The sequence below is a fragment of the Astatotilapia calliptera genome, chromosome 14 (assembly GCF_900246225.1).
Source record: "Astatotilapia calliptera chromosome 14, fAstCal1.2, whole genome shotgun sequence".
Taxonomy (NCBI): Eukaryota; Metazoa; Chordata; class Actinopteri; order Cichliformes; family Cichlidae; genus Astatotilapia; species Astatotilapia calliptera.
The window spans coordinates 31360599-31382786 of NC_039315.1; the positions used below are offsets into that span (position 1 = coordinate 31360599).

Sequence of the window (22188 nt, forward strand, 5' to 3'; positions counted from 1 at the left end):
CAGACAGGTCATCTCGACTCACAAAACCCCCACGCTCACCCAGTGAGGACATTTGATTCAGGAGGCACACAGCTGAGGCTGGACATCCAGATGCAGCTCCCTGGGCTAATTTAATCAGACAGATCACTGGTCCTTGATTGGAGAGAGAGCATGAAACGGGTCATCCATCAGTCTCCTGACAGAGCATGGTGTGCATGAGGCCCCATCTGGAGGAATTTAGACAGAGTCTCTATTGAGTATCTGTCATGGCTATTGGTCTGTTTTTCTCACTCTACATTTTCTCCTTTTGTTTTTAATTTGTTCTGTTCTTTTTTTTCTTTTTTTTTAAAGACATCTGACCAATCTGGATATTTCACAGACCTCACTGCAACAGTAGTATGGCTTCTGCTAATGACATTAACAGTGATGTTCACTGTACTTTCTCAGGCGCTGTTCAGATCAGCAAAGGTTACAGTGGCTACGAGAAAAACTAAGCATGGCTGGAATTCTTTGCCCTCATTCCCTCTTTCTTTTCAACCAATCAAGCAATTATAGTGTATGTAGAGTATTTGTTTATATGTTGAATCAAATAGTTTGAGAGTATCAAAAGTGTTATACTACTGTGATGTCACTAATTATATTTCTGAGCAGTACCTGAAAACTACTGGGAATATTGTTGCATCACCTTTGAGTATGTTAATGTTGTTAACATGGCCAACATTATAAACATTGGTATGTTAGTACTGCCAGTTTGATAGAGGTCGTGTTAGGATTGACATTGAGCTTTAAGGAACACTATTAATCAGCATAACTTCATTATACGTAAAAGTAATTTGTAGCCACTGTAACGTCAACCTTTGGTTTGTGGACTAACATTTCGAAGACTTTAGATTTGATTTGGATGTCAACGTCTTTCAGAGACAGAAACAATGTTGCAAGAGCTAATCTCTCTGAAACCTCCAGGACGCTCTATTCATATGTACTTGTCTATCCCAAGGAAACAACCCCCAAAACATGCAGTTATTTATCATTTATTTTGTTCTCAATTTGATAGTAATTGATAAAATGAATGTGATTCTCTATTAAAGGAGACTTGAAACTAGCAATCAAGACCAGAAAGTTTTTATAAAAGTATCAATCTAGTGAGCAGTAGGACCTTTTTCTCACAGACCTCAGTACAATGGGACTTCGTTTGGAGCTGGCAGAGCTGACTTAGTGGCCTCCTCTTCCTCCTCCTCCTTCTTCAGGTTTTGTACATTTCCATTCTGGCTTCACTTTCCAGTCCTAGAGGCCAGTGTTGTGTAAGTTGACACATAACAAGAGCTTATTCACAGTTCACAAAGAATTAAATGAAGCAGATAATATTCATAGTTCACAATTTAATTAAGGTTAAGCAAGCCTTATGACCGCTGGAATATGTTCCAGGCCCTGGGCAGCCCTGAACTGGATAAGCAGAAAAGGATGGATGGTTTATATGGATCTCTAAACTATTCTATTTTCTTTATAATTACTTCCTATCAACAAATCCATCTTCACATCATTGCATAATGTTACTTCTTGCTACCTCCTAAAATAAAAATATTATTTTTGCTTTTCTATATTTCTTTTAAAAGTACAAGACAAAGCAATGTGAATACATGTTTTAACACCAAATTGGTTGTTCATGTGGCTGATGTTGTTACTTTTTTTTCTTTCTTTTTTTTAGATAAATATAAAAATATTCAAACTAAGAAAAATGAGCTCAGATAGGTACAGTGGTCACAAACTTGACAGAATTGACGTGTTCATCTCCGTATTTGTTTAAAAATTGTGCTCTACAAATGACCAAAATTCAAAGTAAGAACAAAATGTAAATATTAGATGCTAGTGTCACGTCAGTGGTATCTGTCTATTTAGACATAGATTTCATTTCAACTGTCTGACTCTGATATTAAGTGACAATGGAGGTAAATAAAATGTAGTTGCTTACTTGAATGTTGTAAACTCACTTTTACAAAATTCAAGTGCAACTTCTCTTCCATTAACAGTGTCTTGCTGCTTTGGGCAATCTACACTGACACAGTTCACATTTTCATTCTAGCTACTTAGTGTTCAACAGTCTGCCATATGGTCAGTGAGCTTCAGCCTGGCAAAGTCCCTCTTCACAAATCCCAATTGTATTCATTATATAGTATGTATCATACATAATAGCAGCATTGCTTTGAGCTAAGCCACTAAGGTTTAGGCTGTTTATTGTTTACCAAGAAAACAGTCCTAGTTCAGCATACTGTCATTTGCTAAATGGCACTAGTCAGAGTATAGCTGAGGCTAATGTAATAGAAAAATAGCCTCACAGAGCCATTAAGGTAACGCAATCTGCATGCAGAGCGTATCCAGTTTAGAGGCCAGGAAAGAGGCAATTTTCCCTTTGATGTTCTTGCTTGTTTGTGATAATTCTAATTCATAACATGACTCGTTATAAAATATATCATATCACACCTTTCCCCCATAGTTGTTTTAACCATATGCCACAGTTAATGAAATCCCACATGAAGGAAGTTAGTAAATTAGAAGGGAGTTTGACAGTTTTTGGTTGTTTTTGCTGTGGCTTAAAAAGGGTTGAGACAGGTAGTTCTATAGCAGGTCTGAAATGATCTTGATTTATTTCATTAGCACGTCTCACGATAAAAGTTTCCACGGTCTACTCTGGCACCACATAGGCACACAATAGCTGTTAAACTTTCTCGAGCACATTTAGAGTTCTCACTCTTTCGCGCGTCCTCCCGCTCATCCTCCTCCCTCTTGTTAATAGTTGTCTCTGTGAATCCTGGGGGCATGAAAGGAAACTTTCATTAAGTCGCTATCTCCCCTCGCCTTGTCGCTATTTCCTCCTCATCTGCTAATGTCTTTAAAACAAAATGAACTTCTGAATACCTCCAACTTAGAGAACCCTCGAACAGAAGAATTCTCCTCTCCCTGCACTGGTTTATCAAAGAAGTAAGAAGTCCAATTAATTTCTCATACAATCCAATCACGCACTGCGAGCTGCTTCATAATAACCGCACCGGGGTGGTGGGGGGAGATGGTTGCAGATATTAGTTTTACCTGCTGAAAAAAATAAAGAGTGTACTATCTGTTAATAACAGGCAGCATGGTTTTATGCACATTGGCCTATTCTGTTCAGTACGCTTAAACTTTGCTCTCTGTGCTGTATGCATTGTTGGGAGATGAAGCCTGAGGTTTTCATTGAAGCTTCACTGAAAGGTTTTGCAATGAACGTGTACCAAATGTGTCTTTTGTGCACACTTTCATATTCTTTAAATGCAGATCCGAATAAGAGTGTCTCAAAGAAGGAGGCTGTCAATCTTGAAGATGTTTTCTGCATGAGCCAGTACTGAATGAACCCCTGCAGGTGTTATAACTATGTACAAAATTGGATCGGGTGCGCGCGGTCTAAAAAATAGCCTTTGGCGCTCGCAGGTGTCCGGGAAATTCACTGTATAAAAGAGTGCCTCACAGACCCAGACTCCCACTTTAGTTCTTTCACAGTGTATTAACAGCTTGTGAGGTTTTATTGTTCAATTCACCATATTCACCCGGCGCCTACTTTCCTCCTGACATCGGATGCTTTTATAATACTGCACACTGCTGCGTTGTAGTTTCAAGTCTAAACAGAGGGAATTTGACAGGGGATTGGACTGTTATCGTGTTACTGGTTTCTGATTGATCAGCATCTGAAAACACAAGAGTAAAGACAAAAATGTTCAGGACACACACACTGTGTCATCTTTAATGATTAAAAAAATATATATATATATATATATACACAACGACCCGTTACCTGCCATTAAATCATAACAGAAATTGCAGATTACAAGGGTATTTCCAGTCCCTCCGCTTCCTGTTTCAAAGACAGAATTTGTGAGATATGTAAGAATGAATATGACCATATGAAGCCCAAAATGTAACGTTTTAAAGAAGCAGTCAAAGAACAAAAGCCTTCTAATTACCTCTGCCAAGGAAACTGTTGCATGCTTATGTGTGATTTTTTTTCTGTCTGTAAACATGATAGATCTAAAAATTCTGGATGAACCTCTGTAGGGGTGTGCAGTGGGGTCATGTTATCAATCCATTAAACTTTGACTTACATCCACCGGTGTCTTCAGGCTCAACATAATGATTTATTGGTCAAAAATGGACAAAACACTTTAAAACTTACAAACTATGATTTTTGCAAGTGTGGTGTGTATTGTGAACGTACAGAAAGTACTGTATTTAAAACTTTGCTGCCATTTTTTGTCTTTACAACATATAAGAAATGATTTGCGGGGATTCTAAATACTTTGGCCCTTTGACAACATTTGACCTTAAAGGAGAGGTCAAACCTTTATAAAATGTCCATCCATCCATCCATCTATCATCATCCGCTTTGTCCGGGGTCGGGTCGCGGGGGCAGCAGCCTAAGCAAAGAGGCCCAGACCTCCCTCTCCCCAGCCACCTCCTCCAGCTTGTCCGGGGGAATACCAAGGCGTTCCCAGGCCAGCCGAGAGATATAATCTCTCCAGCGTGTCCTGGGTCTGCCCCGGGGCCTCCTCCCGGTGGGACATGCCTGGAACACCTCACCCAGGAGGCGCCCAGGGGGCATCCTTGTCAGATGCCCGAACCACCTCAGCTGGCTACTTTCGATGTGGAGCAGCAGCTGCTCTACTCTGAGCCCCTCCCGGATGGCCGAACTTCTCACCCTATCTCTAAGGGAGAGGCCAGCCACCCTTCGGAGGAAGCTCATTTCTGCCGCTTGTATCCGCGATCTCGTTCTTTCGGTCACTACCCACAGCTCGTGGCCATAGGTGAGGGTAGGGACGTAGATCGACCGGTAAATTGAGAGCTTCGCTTTTACACTCAGCTCCCTCTTCACCACGACGGACCGGTGCAACGTCCGCATTACTGCAGCTGCAGCCCCAATCCGTCTGTCGATCTCCGGCTCCCTTCTCTCATCACTCGCGAACAAGACCCCGAGATACTTGAACTCCTCCACTTGGGGCAGGAACTCATCCCCGACCCGGAGTGGGCACTCCACCCTTTTCCGGCTGAGAACCATGGCCTCAGATTTGGAGGTGCTGATCCTCATTCCCGCTGCTTCACACTCGGCTGCGAACCGTTCCAGTGCGAGCTGGAGGCCTTCACCCGATGAAGCCAACAGAACCACATCATCTGCAAAAATCAGAGATGAGATTCTGAGGCCACCAAAGCGAAAGCCCTCCGCCACTTGGCTGCGCCTAGAAATCCTGCCCATAAAAATTATGAACAGAACCGGAGACAAAGGGCAGCCCTGGCGAAGCCCATCACCCACCGGGAACGAGTCCGACTTATTGCCGGCAATGCGAACCAAGCTCTTGCAACGGTTGTATAGGGATCGAATGGCCCGTAGCAATGGGCCAGACACCCCATATTCCCGCAACACCTCCCACAGGACACCCCGAGGGACATGGTCGAATGCCTTCTCCAAGTCCACAAAACACATGTAGACTGGTTGGGCAAACTCCCATGCACCCTCAAGTATCCTGGAGAGGATAAAGAGCTGGTCCAGTGTTCCGCGACCAGGACGAAAACCGCATTGTTCCTCCTGTATCCGAGGTTCGACTAACAGACGAACTCTCCTTTCCAGAACCCTGGCATAGACTTTCCCAGGGAGGCTGAGGAGTGTGATCCCCTTGTAGTTGGAACACACCCTCCGGTCCCCTTTCTTAAAGATGGGGACCACCACCCCGGTCTGCCAGTCCACAGGTACTGCCCCTGATCTCCACGCAACATTGCAGAGGCGTGTCAACCAGGACAGTCCTACAACGTCCAGAGCCTTCAGGAACTCGGGGCGGACCTCATCAACACCAGGGGCTCTGCCACCAAGGAGTTGTTTAACTGCCTCAGTGACCTCGCCCCCGGAAATTGGCGGGTCATCCCCCTCATCCCCAGACTCTGCTTCCTCCTCGGAAGACGTGTCAGTGGGATTAAGGAGGTCCTTGAAGTATTCCTTCCACCGCCTGACAATTTTCTCAGTCGACGTCAGCAGCGCTCCGCCAGCACTATACACAGTGCAGGTAGAGCACCGCTTTCCCCTCCTGAGACGTCTGACGGTTTGACAGAATCTCTTCAAGGCAGTCCGAAAGTCTTTTTCCATGGCCTCTCCGAACTCCTCCCACACCCGAGTTTTTGCTTCAGCCACTGCCCGAGCCGCATTCCGCTTGGCCTGTCGATACCTGTCGGCTGCCTCTGGAGTCCCACAGGCTAACCAAGCCCGATAGGACTCCTTCTTCAGCCTGGTGGCTCCCTTCACCTCTGGTGTCCACCATTTGGTTCGGGGATTACCACCACGGCAGGCACCCACCACCTTGCGGCCGCAGCTCAATGCAGCAGCTTCGGCAATGGAGACGCTGAACATGGTCCATTCGGACTCAATGTCCCCGGTCTCCCTCGGAATGCTGTTGAAGCTCTGCCGGAGGTGTGCGTTGAAGATCTCGCGGACTGGGGCCTCTGCTAGACGTTCCCAGCACACCCTCACTACGCGTTTAGGTGCACCAGGTCTGTCCAGCGTCCTCCCCCGCCACCTGATCCAACTCACCACCAGGTGGTGATCAGTTGACAGCTCAGCCCCTCTCTTTACCCGAGTGTCCAGAACATATGGTCGCAGGTCTGCTGATACGATTACAAAATCGATCATCGACCTACGGCCTAGAGCGTCCTGGTGCCACGTGCACTTATGGACACTCTTATGTTCGAACAGGGTGTTCGTTATGGCCAAACTGTGGTTAGCACAGAAGTCCAATAACAGAGCACCGCTCGGGTTCGGGCCCCATGGACTAAGGCCCGGCCACCAGACGCTCGCCCTCGGGCACCCTCCCCGGGCCTGGCTCCAGGGCGGGGCCCCGGTGACCCTATCCCGGGCAGGGTAAACTGTTCCCTCGGTGTCCTTTTCATAAGGGTCTTATGAATCACTCTTTGTCTGGTCCCTCACCCAGGGCCAATTTGCCATGGGAGACCCTACCAGGGGGCAAAAGCCCCCAGACAACATAGCCCCTGGGATCCCTGGGACACACAAACCCCTCCACCACGATAAGGTAGCGATTCAAGGAGGGGTTATAAAATGTCCTTTATCTTAAAAATGATGCTTCAGATTTTTTGTTTGTATTGGCAACATGTATGAAGTGAACTAGTATATGGGGATTTTAAATATCACATTATAGTTTCCCCTAAATATCACGTCACATTTGACCTCTGACCTCACTCTTACATTTTACATCTTTCTTTCTTTCAAGTAGACCTCAACATGTGTTATATCTTTAAAGAAAACTATTACCCGTTACCTAATCCTGCATGTCATAAATGTAATGCATGCACTTTGCACTACAAACTGTATGCAAAGTAGGTTTAAAAAGAGCAAAGAAAAAAAAACATGCATAATGGGGCGATCGTGGCTCAAAGAGTTGGCAGTTTGTCTTGTAACCGGAAGGTTGCCGGTTCGAGCCCCAGCTCGGACAGTCTCGGTCGTTGTGTCCTTGGGCAAGACACTTCACCTGCCGCCTGCTGGTGATGGGGCCAATGGCGCGATATGGCAGCCTCGCTTCTGTCAGTCTGCCCCAGGGCAGCTGTGGCTACAACTGTCATCAGAGTGAATGAATAGTGGAATTGTAAAGTGCTTTGAGGGCCCCGAAAAGCACTATATAAATGCAATCCATTATAATGCATATATACCATATGCAAAATAAAATACTATTCCCTTAAAAATAAATACAGAGAGCAAGCTGTTTTGGCAGAGGTTTGCGCTCTTGGAGGGCTTCTTGTAATTTTAATGTTTTCAATGTGAGCAACAGATGTACAGTAGTTCTGTTTTTAGCTCTTATGGGTTAATAAAATTGCATTTCTGTAAACACCGCACAGTATTCGCCGTTTTGAATTCACACATCAAATGAGCAGCAGCAGGTAATTTCCACCAGCAGCTGCCAAATAAGCACTGACTGAGTTTCATGTTTAGTGTTGACACAACTGTCTAAATTTCTGTTTTTACCATCAGTGGAGGAAGTCCTGTTGCAAATAGTCATAAAACATTAACTAACATTAACATTAACAACAGCAAAAAAAGTACTCTGAGCACACAGCTTTTTTCCCTTCTGTTCTCACAACATTCTCAGCTGACATCAACTATGTCAACACTGACATTTACTTACAATCTAATATTAAAAGCAGTATTTCAACACTACAATAAACACTTAGGTTTGTGCTCTGAAAGCAGGCTCATGAGCACTTCCAATGCTAAAAACACTAACAAATAAACACACATCTGATGCATACATCAGTGAAAAAGTGTTTCATGGGCAAAAATCACCAAGAAAATAGTAAAAAATTAGTAGCTTTACGTTTTGCTTTTGATACAGTTGCAAAAACCAAAGTAAAAAGCTGGGATTTTTTGATCAAGAAGAAGGTTTGAAGTGTTAGTTGACATTTTTCCGTCTTGCCGCCCTCTACATGAATTGCAGACTATCTCAATGCAAACTGAATTACAATAGAGTTAACATGCTCTCTGTAGATGTGTTTTTGCCTGCAGCTAACATTAGCATTCAACCATATCATAGCCAAGATTACGGTTACAGTGTAAGTGACACAGCGAGGAGCAAAAACACATTTATTTAAATGTGGAAATAAAACACACAGGATGCAGTCAAGCTTACAGTGGAACATTACTTTCTTGCACCTTTTCATGCAGCCTCAGAAATGTTTTGTTTAAGTCAGTGATGTTCTGTAACATTAATGTTAATAAAACTTTAAATACCAGATTTTCACCTGCTCTGCTTTCAGCTGTCAATCAAAGAGTATTAAATTTAGCTGTCGGCGAATGTTTGTCTGTTTCTCTGTGTTGGCCCTGCAACAGACTGGTGACCTGTCCGGGGTCCTATAGTAGCTGGGATAGACTCCAGCCCCTGTGCTACCCTAATAACTATAGGTGGAATCATCTTTATGTTATTTAAAGTATATATGTCATTTGTAAATTATTTCTCTAAAACAATCCATTTGATATAAGATTTATCAGTGTTACTTTAAAGGACAATAGCCTACTCCCTTAATACCTCAAAAACATTTTAAGCACTAATAGTTTAAAAACTTGCTTCTAATCAGTCCTCTACAGTTAAGAGACTGATTTTAAAATACATTAAGTCTTCCTACAGCAAAAAATAAATAAAGCAAACTGTAAATTAGAGGGTAAGTAACAACCTCATAATAACCTCATAGTATATAATGGGTCAGTACACACTGGTGCTGATGAACTTGTTCAAAATGCCGAACTGCAACCAGTTTGATAAAAAGGAAGGAAAACTGTGCTATTTACATTTTAGTAATATGTAAGTTGCACTAAAGTAACATATCAATGGGCTCCAAAATAGACAGCTCCAAGACATAGACAGCTCACACTTATTTAGCCTTATTCCTTAAGGAAATTTCCTCTATGTTTCAACTCTGGAGGTTTTTTGTTTTTGTTTACAGCTCTTGGTAAAGGAGGTGTGTTTGGCATGACCACATAAAGGTTCAGACAATCCCAGCAAAGTATTGTAATGTATATTGTAACACACAGCACAAACCTCCTAATGATTTAAAGTAAATGGTAAATGGCCTGCATTTCTATAGCGCTTTCTAGTCCCTAAGGACCCCAAAGCGCTTCACACTACATTCAGTCATTCACCCATTCACACACACATTCAAACACAAAGTAAACGATAGCTTTGTGTGTATTATTTCAAACATCTGACTAGTCTGTCCTAAACTAAATGCAACAATTGCTTGTTTATGAATCTCTAGATACCTCGTTGACCAGCTCAAAACGTCCTTGTTTAGGCAAATGTGTGCCTCACAGATCCCATATAACTTGAATAAATGCATTATGCACGCTCATATTTTTGCTAATTCTCAGTCAGAAGATAGCACCACCCGAAGGCATACTCTACTCTATCGTCATTTTACCACTGAATGGTAATAGTAAGAAGACAACAAGATAAAATGAATATCATGCAGAAACAAGTGAGGAGAATTAACTAGGTCACAAGTGAGGGGAGAGCGGGTGAGTGGAGCGGGACTGTCTGTGGTGCTGTGTCTGCTGTACTGGTCTGTTCTGGTGGAGCTGGATCTGGGCTTGACACCGAAGCTGTTGATTTACGGGTCAGTCCACTTTACCAACCTCAGCTATGTTAGCAAGCTCTGCGTAGTCACCGAAAAGACCACATGATGGAAACAAGTCATAAAAATTTGTTTTTTTTAAAGGGTGGCTAGGCTCTCTTAGTGTAGAGCATGTACAGTTTGGCCATTTGGGTACAAGTCAGAGTAGAGTCAGTGCTTCTCCGAAATGAAAGGAGGAAGTTGAGGTCGTTCAGCAATCAGACAAGGATGCCTTCTGGGCACCTCTTTGGTGAAGTGCTCTCAGCATGTCCTACGGGTAGGAGGCCCTGCAGCAGAACCAGGACATGCTGATTACATCTTTCGGCTAGCTTGGGAAAGCTTTGGTGTTCCCCAAGATCAGCTCGTGGAGGTGGCCATGGAGAGGGAGATCTGTGCTCTGCTTAGACAATTTATTAAAAGCAAACAAGTTAACCTTTACACATGTCATTGTTTCATGTTGTGACCCAAAGACACCATCCTGAACAACCACTGATAAATGGGTTCAGTTTCCACATTTGGAGACACTCTGCAGAGTGTGTGAATTTCCCGTGGCTGTGTTTTTAGCCCATTAGGATTTATAAAAGGTAGAATTTTTTTAAGTTGAATATTAACTAGGACCACACCAGTGGTGTCTCATTACTTTCATGCTTCTGTAGAGTTTGATAATACGAACCCACATAGAGAGGTAAATGGAGGCTCTCATTTTTCAGTTAGAATAAAGAGAGCATTGTGTCCTCATTTGACAGGCTGGAGGGATTTTGGCAAGAGGAGAAAATCAATGAGAAGTCACCTCGAGCCTTTCAGCTGGCAAAAAAGAACAAGAAAAACCAACAGGGATAATTGAGATCTAAATGATGTTTCTACCAGGAGTCTAAATTGAATGTGGAAAGGACATCATTACATTCAGCTACCCAATGGAAAACACTTATTTTTTTCAGAAAGCAATCAAGCAAACACTCAGGGGGGACTTTCTCTGATTTCGCAAGTGGACAGTAATGGAAATATAAAATCAGTGACCATTCTTGTTGTGTGGTACATATGTCATGGAGGCTAAGCCAGGGACAGAGCTACAGCAGAAGGAATATTTACACAGAATGGTGTGTTATTTTACACATATAGCGACTGTTTATCAGTGCATGTGTAAAATCAATGGAAGTCTTTTCTGTCCGTCAGTCTTGCCTAACACTTGAAAAAATCTAGCACAGACATCAGACATTGTTAGACTATATTTTACAGCAGCTTCATCAGGTGCACATTCAGTCATATTTTAATTCCTCCTCATCATTTAAATAGTGTAAATAAGCCACTTTTGAAAGGCTTTACTAAAATGTTTTCTGCAGCAGATGTTATCCTCATTAGTTTTGCTTCTTTCACAAAAAAAAGTTAAAATTTAAAGCTACAGATGCTGTGTTTTAGTCTTCAGCTGAGCATAACAACAAATTTAAAAATTGAATGATCCGAGCCTTAAGGCAACAGTTGCATCACTGCCAGATCATGAAAGTCCATCTTAAGGGTCCTAACCTCAAATGCAGTTTAAGCATTTGTTGTTTTTAGTTTTGCATTGTGCATTTTGGTAAATGATTGTGTGTTCAGTGCATATAAAGTACGTAGAGAAAAAAGGACGAATAGGTCATTTTGTGCGCTGGACCGCGTTTTTTGCCAGGGGCCTATCTCATGACTTAATTTCATCCAGAAAATGATTGCAATTCTGCATTTCCTGTTGCTGTGTACACGTAGTAGAAACAGAAACATAACTTATTAAAGTTTTTTTCCATATATTAAAATTTCAGTACATGTATTCAAATTCAGAATGCACTGATAGAATTCAGCGTGTCTCTCTAACAAATGTATTGTTTTTTCAACATAACTGTGACCAATTCAAAACATATTCTGATCATAATTACTCATAAGAACTCAAAATAATGAAAAGAGGACCCTTAAGATAATGTGCTGTAGCTGCTTCACTGTTTGATTGTTAATAAAAACCTTTCTGGTTCGTTCAGTGCTATTTTGAAAAACCCATGCAATTCAGAAGGCTACTCTTTTTAACACAAGAATAGAATTATGTATCACGGATTTCCAAGGTTTTAAAATGAAATGAGATAAGATAGCCTGTATTGTTGCCACGGTTGGGAAATTCATGTTGTTACAGGAGCAGATTGGACAGAGCAGAAACGAATAATAGCCAGACTTTTGTGTAATTTCTCTAAGTGGTCTGCAAAGTTATTCTTTCTCAACCATTTTTAGAGGATTTTAGTTTTTTTGTTAAGCCACCTAACAGTGACCTGTGGATCATTATAGCTCAACAGATGATCCAGTGTTGCATCTACATATAAAAGAAAACTTGGCTAAGAATCCATTTTAGATTGTATCAGACTGTCGTAAAAACACACAGTTTGTTCCAATTTCTTTAGTTGAATCTTTGAAGAATGCTAAAGATAACACAGTTTGACTGGCATAAAGTAATAGTTTTGAAGCAGCAGGGGTGATTCCCAAAGAGCTGTTGAGCAAAAACTTGGCAAATCTCATCATAGCATTGAGTGTGTTCTTCAAAAATTTGAGAAAAATGGACAAAAAAAATGGAAGACAAAAGATAAAACAAATTCACAAGATCACATTAGATGTCAAACAGCAGGAAAATTGCTGGAGTTTTAAGAGGCAGACAACTACACCCACACCACATTTATGCTATCACTATTTATTGTGGTTTAACCTGTCAAGGACATAAACGCACAGAATAGTCTGCATCAAGCCTTGTAATCATAGCTTTCCCAGTTTTGTTAAGCCTGGATTGACAACTTTGTGGCGTGATGGTTCGTGCTGTTGCCTCACAGCAAGAAGAGCCTGGGTTCAAATCCACAATCTGGCTTGTTTGCAGTGTGTAATTAGAGTTAGGTTAATTAGTGATTCTAAATTACCCATAAATGTAAATGGTTGTTTGTCTCTATGAAATCATCAACCCCCATGTTGGTTCGTTAAGCAAGACTAACAGTAATTGCCTTGACTAAAAAATAGTTGTTCAAACAACAAGATTTCATTGTGTTTTCCCAAAGTTTTTAACTTGTGTAGAATGAATTAAAACAATTTTCACTCTACATACTTAAATAAATCACTTCAAGTCAATGTAAGTATACTTCGTTGATCCAACGTCATCTGATTACATTAAACCACCAAATGCCAAATGTGTTGGTTTGACATGGTTAAAAATGGTTTGTTGTACTTGGTTAAATCACGTGGAAATATCATATCATTTTTGAGTGTGCTTTCTCTTTTTAGTCTCTGTCCGTACTCCCACTGCAAGCTTTTCAAGGAGTTTTAAAGACAGCCTGATATTAATGAATTACAATCATCGAGCCTAAAGTAGAAAATTCAGTTTTTTAGCATCACTATGAGACAGGATGGTTCTAATTTCAGAGATATTGAACATATGGAAGAACATATTTGTATATGTAACATATATTACATATTTGTGTAATATGAGCACTGACAACATATTCCTGAAGACTACTTGAAGAAATTAAGAGAGAGTTTTCCTAAGAGTTGTAGTAACACCAAATATTGACTTTCAAGCTTGTTAGAATTGTACAAACAGTTAAATGCTGTATATGCTGTATTTTCATGTATGTTTTTATAATTTTTTAATATAAAATTTAGAAAATCATATCAGGCAGTTGCTATTTTTTACGACTATAAACAAACATTGATATTTGCGCTAGCTGCACCTAAAACAAGAAAGATGAGTAATTGAAACACTGAAAATAAATCAAAGCAGATAATGAGAACATTTAATAGTATAGCATGAGTTTATATCAACAGCTAGTAAACAGTGAGTGCAGATGTGCACTGATTTAACCAGGGCTTAACTGCTGTGCAAAGAGTTTTAAAAGCCTAAATCTTCTTTTATCACAACAGTTTAATATTGCATCAAAAAGGAGGCTGGCCAGTTCACCGATCCACTCTGACTCATTTCCTGTGGACCAGGTGTTCATTATTATTTATTGACCGATATGCTCTTTCCCCCCGTCTTCACAGGGAAAGTATAACTAGCTAAAGCTAACAGGCCACTGTCAGCGTGTGCACTCACATCCATGTGGCACATCAACAATTTCTGAATTTATGCTCAGTCATGGCATTAAAAAGATGCTCACCACTTGGCATGATCATCCCCCACAGTTGCCTCCTAACCGGTCCAGGCTCATTGTCAAAACAAGCCTCTCCTGAGCACAATTTGAATACTGAGCATCTGGCAATTTCAAATTGCTGATGTGCTGCCGTTGACTGCTGTCATCAGAAGCTCCTTGTTAGTAAACTGCAGGCTGTTTTGGGACCACCATACCTGATGAGTTTATGAAATTATGTTGTTTTTTTATTCTTACATCAGGAGGGGAAAAATGTTCTTGCTTGTAAGAAAAGGGTGAACACCTGTCTCACTCAGAAAGGAGATTCTGAGCGAGACACGCATCAGTCATACATGCTGCTGTCCTCACAGGAGTAGACCTGCCATGAGGCGCATAAACCACTTACTACAGGCTCAAAGTGCAGTGCGTGCAGCTGCCTCTTATTCTGCACCAAATTAATGTGCAAATGAGGGTGGTGCAATTTTGTTCCACGAGCTGAGATCTAACAGATGAGTGAAATAAGAGGCATGGTGCATTTTTTAAAATTTTAGCCATTAAGCTGAATAATTTACAGTAACACTAGATTTTAAATTTTTAAAACAAATTACATTAGCCAAAAATCTTTACTCGTCTATTATAGTTTTTTTTTTTTTTTTTTTTTAATCCTTAAACATCAAGCTCTCGGAGTGTCCCACTTAATAAAGAACAAAGATTTTTTTCTTTTTGCTATTGTTAAATTTTCTGCCTTTATTTTATTTATGAGCTGACATACGTCAGTAATAATCAAAAGGAGGTCAGGGAAAAGAAACATTTAACAACTGTCTGTCTTTTACCTTGGCTGTGCTGCTATTTTACCTTCTTTCTGGGAGACATACATACACTCACAACCAGCCAGCATCTCTCTCCTCATGGGAGGGGTCATGTTGAATGATAGATGACTCCTACTAAAGAGCCCGCTAAATTTAGAGCTCTGCTGCTCCAGTGGGCTCCGAAGAGCTTGATGGGCACACACACACACACACACACACACACACACACACACATTCCTGCTATCTCAAACCCATACAGACTTTTGCCTCGTACACTTTCAAACCTGATTCTTGTTTTGCCTGTTCACCTGAGACTACCTGCAGTAGCCCACACACACACCCTCTCCACTCCGAACACATGTTTTTATGTGTGTTTGTTGCGTCATCGTGCTCTGGGGTCAGGACTAAAATCTCACTGTTTACCAAGCTCAGGGCTAAGATCTCACAGCTTTACTCACAAATACTGTGACCGATGTCTGGCGGTTACCTGGAGAGGTAAGACGGGGGCGGGGGGCTTACATCGACCGTTACACGCGATGTGCTATGCCACTTCACCTGTAAAAATGCATCAATTGAAGCGTGCAATTCTTCTGTATAAAAAAAAAATCCTCTGAAATACAGTTGTCACTGCAGTCTCCATTGTTTGCTCCTCACACAGCACACACTCACATTAAAGCAATGGATTTACTTGCAAACAGCAGAAAAGCTGCTCCTGGATTTGTGATATTGATTGGCAGTCATGCAGATCGACTTGTTTGTATTCAGGTGGAGGATTTTATTGACAGGATGAATCAATAGCAGCGCAAAGATGAAGGGGCAGAGACAGAGGACAGGGAAAGAATAAGGAACGATAAAATGGATAGAAAAGGTAGCACGGCTTGAGAAACACCTCGGGGGACAAAGATCGAAAGAGAAAAACAGGTTAAGAAAAGATAGGAGGAGATAGAGGCAGCCAAGGAAGAAATGTCAGAATTTACCTCCCACTGCGACAGACATGCAAATATTTAGAACACGCTGAAGGGAGAAGCTGGAAGAAATGGACATTAAACAACAGGTATTACTCTGATACCTCACGCACACATGCGCACACACAACATGATGGACAGACGTGAGATCGATGCAGCGGCACAGAGTGCGAGGAGACAAAATATTCAAACTAATAACTTAATAAGTGAAATTGGAGCAGGCAGGTTTTGCCGTTGCAGTCCTCTCAGTGTGATATCACTCATTCATCACCGACGACATTATCACATTCCGCCGAGGCGTCTCTCAACCTGCACTACCACGGTCTGCTTCACAAATGAAATCAGCCTTTATTACAAATGCACTTTTCAAAAACCAGATCCATGTACTTTTCCATCATTTTTATTTCTTTCCCAACCCAGCATCCTTCGGTAATATCGCCTCGCCTTTATGAGAGGGGTAAGTGTTGTAGGTATTAGATAGGTTGAAATGGTGCTGGAGAGGCCACTAAATGACAGAATGGAGTACCAATGGCTTTTCTTACCTCCTTTACACACACACACTAACTCTGTGTACATATGCAAGGTGATACTGCTAGAGATTTCCTATCTGTGGTTTCATTAGAGACAAGTTAATGTCAGCTCCCCCGGAGTCACTGGCATCAAGTGTCAAATTCTTTACAAGAAAATTTATTCTTTTTAAGTCCTTTAACCTCCTAGGACCTGGTGTCCACATATGTGGACATCACATTTTGGGTTATTTAGACCAAAATACTAAATTTTGCTCAACAAGGGCCTGATATCCACTTACGAGGACATTATATTGCCACTGATCTATCGAAATTTTAAACAAATATCCACACATGTGGCTCTCATTTTTCTTAAAAATAAAAATCAGGTAAAAAAAACAAACAAAATCTGGTAATTCTTTGTTTTCACATTCACCAGGTCCCAATCAGCCCAAATATCAAAGAGAAATTAAAAATGCATGCCGTGGGAGAGTTCGGTCTTAGGAGGTTAAGACTTCACATTGAGAAAAAGCCTTAAATCTTCTCTTAAACCAGATCTCAAGTCCTTTTTCATGAATCCGGGACATGTTTCAGTTCAACTGAGATAAATCAATTATGAAATTATTTGCCAAAAGTTCAAGTCATTTAACCAATCCAAGCTGGAAAGCTGAAACTTTACTTAAATTTATTCTGTTCAAGTAAAATCAGACATCATTAAAGAGAGGTTTATTCTTATTTGAACATTTGAATGTTAGCTGTGGGTCATCTGTAGGGTCCTCGCCTAATACTACCAGTAGGGACACTTACACTAGCCAAATGTGGAACTAGTGAAAGAAAGGAGGAGAAAGAAGGAAGGAAAATGTCCTCCACCTGTAAAATCATTCGTGTTCTGGGGTTGGTTTCACTCTTGCCCCTCTAGTGCACCTGTTGTTACTTTTATTAACATCAAAACAGCTGAAACTGATCAAAAAACCCCTCTGCTATTTAACAGACACTTAACTGACTCAATGCTATACTCTACATACTGTGCTGTGCTTTTTTGAGCCATATACAGTGCTACGAGTCTAACAATCCTCGCTTTCTTGCCCATTTAAAATCCAGTTTGGCTAAAGCTTGTGGCTGATCACAAGGATAAAAACAAAACACACTTGGGGAATAGTTTTGTTGTCGTGATAAAAAAAAAGGAGGAATTTGGCCAAAATTATCAAAAGAGAACTGTGACAGCAGACACAAGGTCGGCCAAAGATGCAGACCAAGACTTGTAGCTGTGCACAAAAACAACCAAGCAATGATGCAATCAAGAATAATATCTCCACTGGTAGTTCTGATAATTTCACTGCCTGTCATATCTCTGAAAACTGTGCCAGAATAATGTTTCTGGTGCATGACGTGCAAATAAAAATCAAAGTATTTTCCATATGTACGTTTATATTTAACCAAGAAAACAAAAGTCACACGTTTGTCACTATAATGTCATCACTGTATTTAGAGTGTCAGCTACACACTAGTGAAATTAAGTTGATGTGTTGCTGTAATTTATATCACATTAATTACTACACCCAAAGGTAGTAAGAAGGTAAGATAGATGTGCAAATCATAAAATCGTATGTGTCCTTGCATAAGAAGCAAGTCTGTAGGCCTTTGTATACTTTATGTGACACTTTTATGTCCTCGCTTTGTGAATAGGTGTTTGAGTGTCAGAGAAACTGGAGACCTTTGATGTCATTTTGAGGTAAAAGGGAGCAGAAAGGCCAAATAAAAGAAAATAATAGCACAGTAAAAGCGGTTGGTCTGTGCCATTCATCATATTAATCTGCAAAACACGGGTTCCCTGTATCCACGTCTACTGCAGCAAATCTCTCCCTTTACCCTTCGGACTTTCCTCCCTCTTACTTTCTTTGTTTTTTTCCCACCAATTTGTCTTACTTTCTTGCCAAATGACTCTCAGTAAACTCTCCACCCAGACTTTCTGCCTACCCAAATAGTTTTTAAGAGGGAAAGTTTATGTGCGCTGCGTCCCTTGCCTCCGACTGGCTAAAGCACTTCCTGGATTGAGGGTGGCTGTCAGAACCTGCAGTGAAGATTTATTGTGCACATCCCACCCTGACCTTAAGTGTGGTAGGAGAAAGGGATGTGAAAAAGAGATGAATTGAAGAAGCGATAAGGACAGAGGCAGAGGAGTAAGTGAGCCTGGTAGAAAGCTTGTAAATTTAGCGTAGGAGTATCTGCCGTGTAGGTGTTATCAGTGTTTAGATAATCAAGAGGAGGCGTGTGATGGATGTAGTGTGCCCCCTCCCCTTGAGAGTGTCTCCTTCCACAACTCTGAGAAAGGTCTGTGGCACTGCTGCCTGGTTTGTACTGACAGTTTAAGCCTGTGGGAACATGTTTTCCTTTTAATTTTTTTTCTCTCCTCTTGCTGAAGCTGCTGTTGCTTCAGAGTCTCCTCTCTTTCGCGCCGTGTTACCCAGTTCTTTTCCCTCACCTAGACGTCCACATTTCACTCACACTGTGTTCTCCTCCGTGGCAGTATCCACTAATTGAGCATAGCATTACACCGGGCTCTGCAGATACCCTTGTACACAGTCCACTGGCTATCTCCTATAGGGAACACCTTTTTAAGCTGCTTTAGCTTCCCCGGATTTGCTGTTTATCTGCAAGCTGCTTAACATCCCACCTGCACTGCAGCTCCTCCTTTCACGCCTTTCATTGACTTGATCAGTGTCATTGACGACCGCTCGTTTTCAACTATATTCACTGCAACATATGTACATGTGCAGTAGTCATCAAGCGACTCCAGGAAATGGTGACTCACTATGTTCACCAAACAACAAATATGGCGTAATGCATGCATTGATCCTGATTTAGACCTTACAGGAAACAGCTGTGCATGTGCTTGCACGCATCGCTGTTTTACCATCAAAATTAGAAACCAGCAGGGAAAATGTAGAACAACCTAACTCTGTTAAAGATCACTCTGTCTGATAAGTTAGGAGGATGAATATGGATTTATACAAGATGCCCCTCCCTGAGCCTGCCATTGTCAGAGGTCTCTTCCTGTTAGAAAGGTAGAAAGGTCAAGGTCAAGGTCAAGGTCAGATTTATTTATATAGCACATTTCCAACAGCCGATGCTGCACAAAGTGCTTAACAATAACAATAAAATTAAAAACTACAGTGTAATACAATAATAACAATAGAAACAATAAAATAGAAGAATTGAAACAATACTAACTAATTCAGATAAATCCAAAATGCTTGGGTCATAATGTGTTAAAAGCCAGAGCGTAAAAGTGTGTCTTTAGTAAAGATTTAAATTGCTCAAGAGTTTGAGCAGATCTAATATTAAAGGGGAGACTATTCCAAAGTCTGGGACCTGCCACAGAAAAGGATCTATCACCACGAGATTTGAGGTTAGTCCGTGGAATGGACAACAATAGTTTTGAACTAGATCTCGTGGGTTTTCCTGGAGCATAGGCAGAGAGGAGCTCTGACAAGTAGGGGGGGGGCTCGGGCGTTGAGTGACTTAAAAACAAAAAGTAAGAGTTTAAATTGGATCCTGTAGGGGACAGGGAGCCAGTGTAAAGAGGCTAAAATTGGGGTTATATGCTCTCTCCGTTTGGTACCGGTTAGCAGGCGAGCAGCAGCATTTTGAACCATCTGAAGGCGATGGATGGTGGCATGATCTAGGCCATAATACAATGAATTGCAGTAGTCCAATCTGCAAGTAAGAAAAAGGTGGATGATACGCTCGAAGACGTCAGCCGGAAGGTATGGCTTTATCCTGGCTAGCTGTCTTAGCTGAAAAAAACAGGACTGAACTACTGCACTCACCTGCTTATTCAATTTAAAAGAACCATCAATGTAAACTCCGAGGTTTTTTACATGTGTTTTACAATACGAGGAGAGGGTACCCAACGTGCTGTCGATATGATTGAAATTGCCAAAAATGACAACCTCAGTTTTGTTTTCGTTTAGCTGTAAAAAATTTAATGATAACCACTGTTTAACGTCGTCAAGGCAGCGTAATAAGAGCTGCGGTTGATCTGATCCTGATTTTAAAGGTAGATAAATCTGTAGATCATCCGCAAAGCAATGAAATGAAATGCTGTACCGCGAGAAGATGGAGCCCAATGGCAGCAAATAGAGTGCGAAGAGGGCGGGACCCAAAATAGAGCCTTGAGGAACGCCGTATTTAAGAGGAGCTAATTTGGAGTTGTGGGGGCCCATATTGACATAAAAGAACCTTTCTGTCAAGTAGGAGCGAAACCACTGAAGGGCAGATCCTTTTAGGCCAGCATGCGATTCTAGCCGTGATAACAGGATGTCGTGGTCAACCGTGTCAAAAGCTGCTGACAAGTCCAACAGTAAAAGGGCAGCAGGGCTGCCAGAATCCATAGTTAAGAGAATATCGTTAAAAATCCTTAAAAGTGCTGTCTCAGTGCTATGTAATGATTTAAAACCAGATTGAAATTTTTCTGAGATCATATTAAAATCGAGGTGTGCCTGCAACTGTAGATAGACCACTTTCTCCAAAACTTTAGATAGAAAAGGAAGCTTTGAGATGGGCCTGTAATTAGACAGAACAGTTGGGTCCAGGTTTTGTTTTTTAAGAAGAGGCTGAACTACAGCTTGTTTGAAGCATAGTGGGACGCAGCCTGTAGTAAGGGACGTATTAATCAATTTCAGAATAAAAGGGCCAACAGTATTAAAAGTGTTTTTGAGCAGACTCGGGGGAAGAGAATCAGAGGGGCAGTGTGATGATCTTAGGCCACTAACTATCGCGGTCAGGTCCTTAAGGGAGACGGGATCAAACTGCTCTAAGACAGCTGAACACACAGGTGGAGGGCTTTGAACTGAGACAACAGACAACGAAACAAGGGCCCTAATCGATAAAGGGTTTAATCATAGTGGACTGTGATTTAGGGATTTGACTGTGATACCATATTACCTTAAGATATTCAGAGATGGCTTTTGTTGTGAACTGCTATCATAAAAATAGATTGTATAGAATATATGGACTTTATATTACTGAACATCTGATGCAGTCTGCCCTGGATCCAAACATACCCGTGACTGCAAATTGTTTTGCTCTAAATGTAGCCTAAAGGAGTGATTAATATGAATGGCTCTCAACCCACAGGGGGGTCCCCAGCTTTCCTCCTTAACAAATCCCATTTAAATCTTAGCACATATTGTACACGAGTCCCTGCTGACAATTTTAGACTTTCCTGCGTTTCTATCTTGTCCGATTCCAAACTTAAATCAGAGACTTTCCGTCTGATTTCAAATCGAAGTACTGTAGCAACACACTTAACTGTCGCTGTGTGTTTGCATATCACACAGACTAAAGAATAAAAGTAGGAGATGATAAAACAGAGGGGGGGGTACCGTAAGGGTAGACACTCGCTAGACTTCATATCATGTATAACAGTGATATGAGAATACAATCCATCTCCATCAGTGCTAATACTAAATATAGTCTGTTTGCATCCTGTCAATATCACTTCTCTAATTCTGGATACCAGTACAGATAGTGGTGATTCACAGCTGATGCTGCAGCACAGCTAAGATTTTGGCGTTCATCTGCAGAGATGCCCAAGTATCCTACCGGGGATCCACTGGGGTGAAATGAGGTA

The 22188-nt window shown here is 41.4% G+C and overlaps 1 protein-coding gene across 1 annotated transcript in view; it reads left to right on the forward strand.

Moving 5' to 3' along the window:
• The window catches only part of LOC113035750 (calsyntenin-2), a 338907-nt gene that overhangs the window by 258378 nt on the left and 58341 nt on the right, over positions 1–22188 (forward strand). The gene's annotated exons all lie outside the window — the stretch shown is intronic.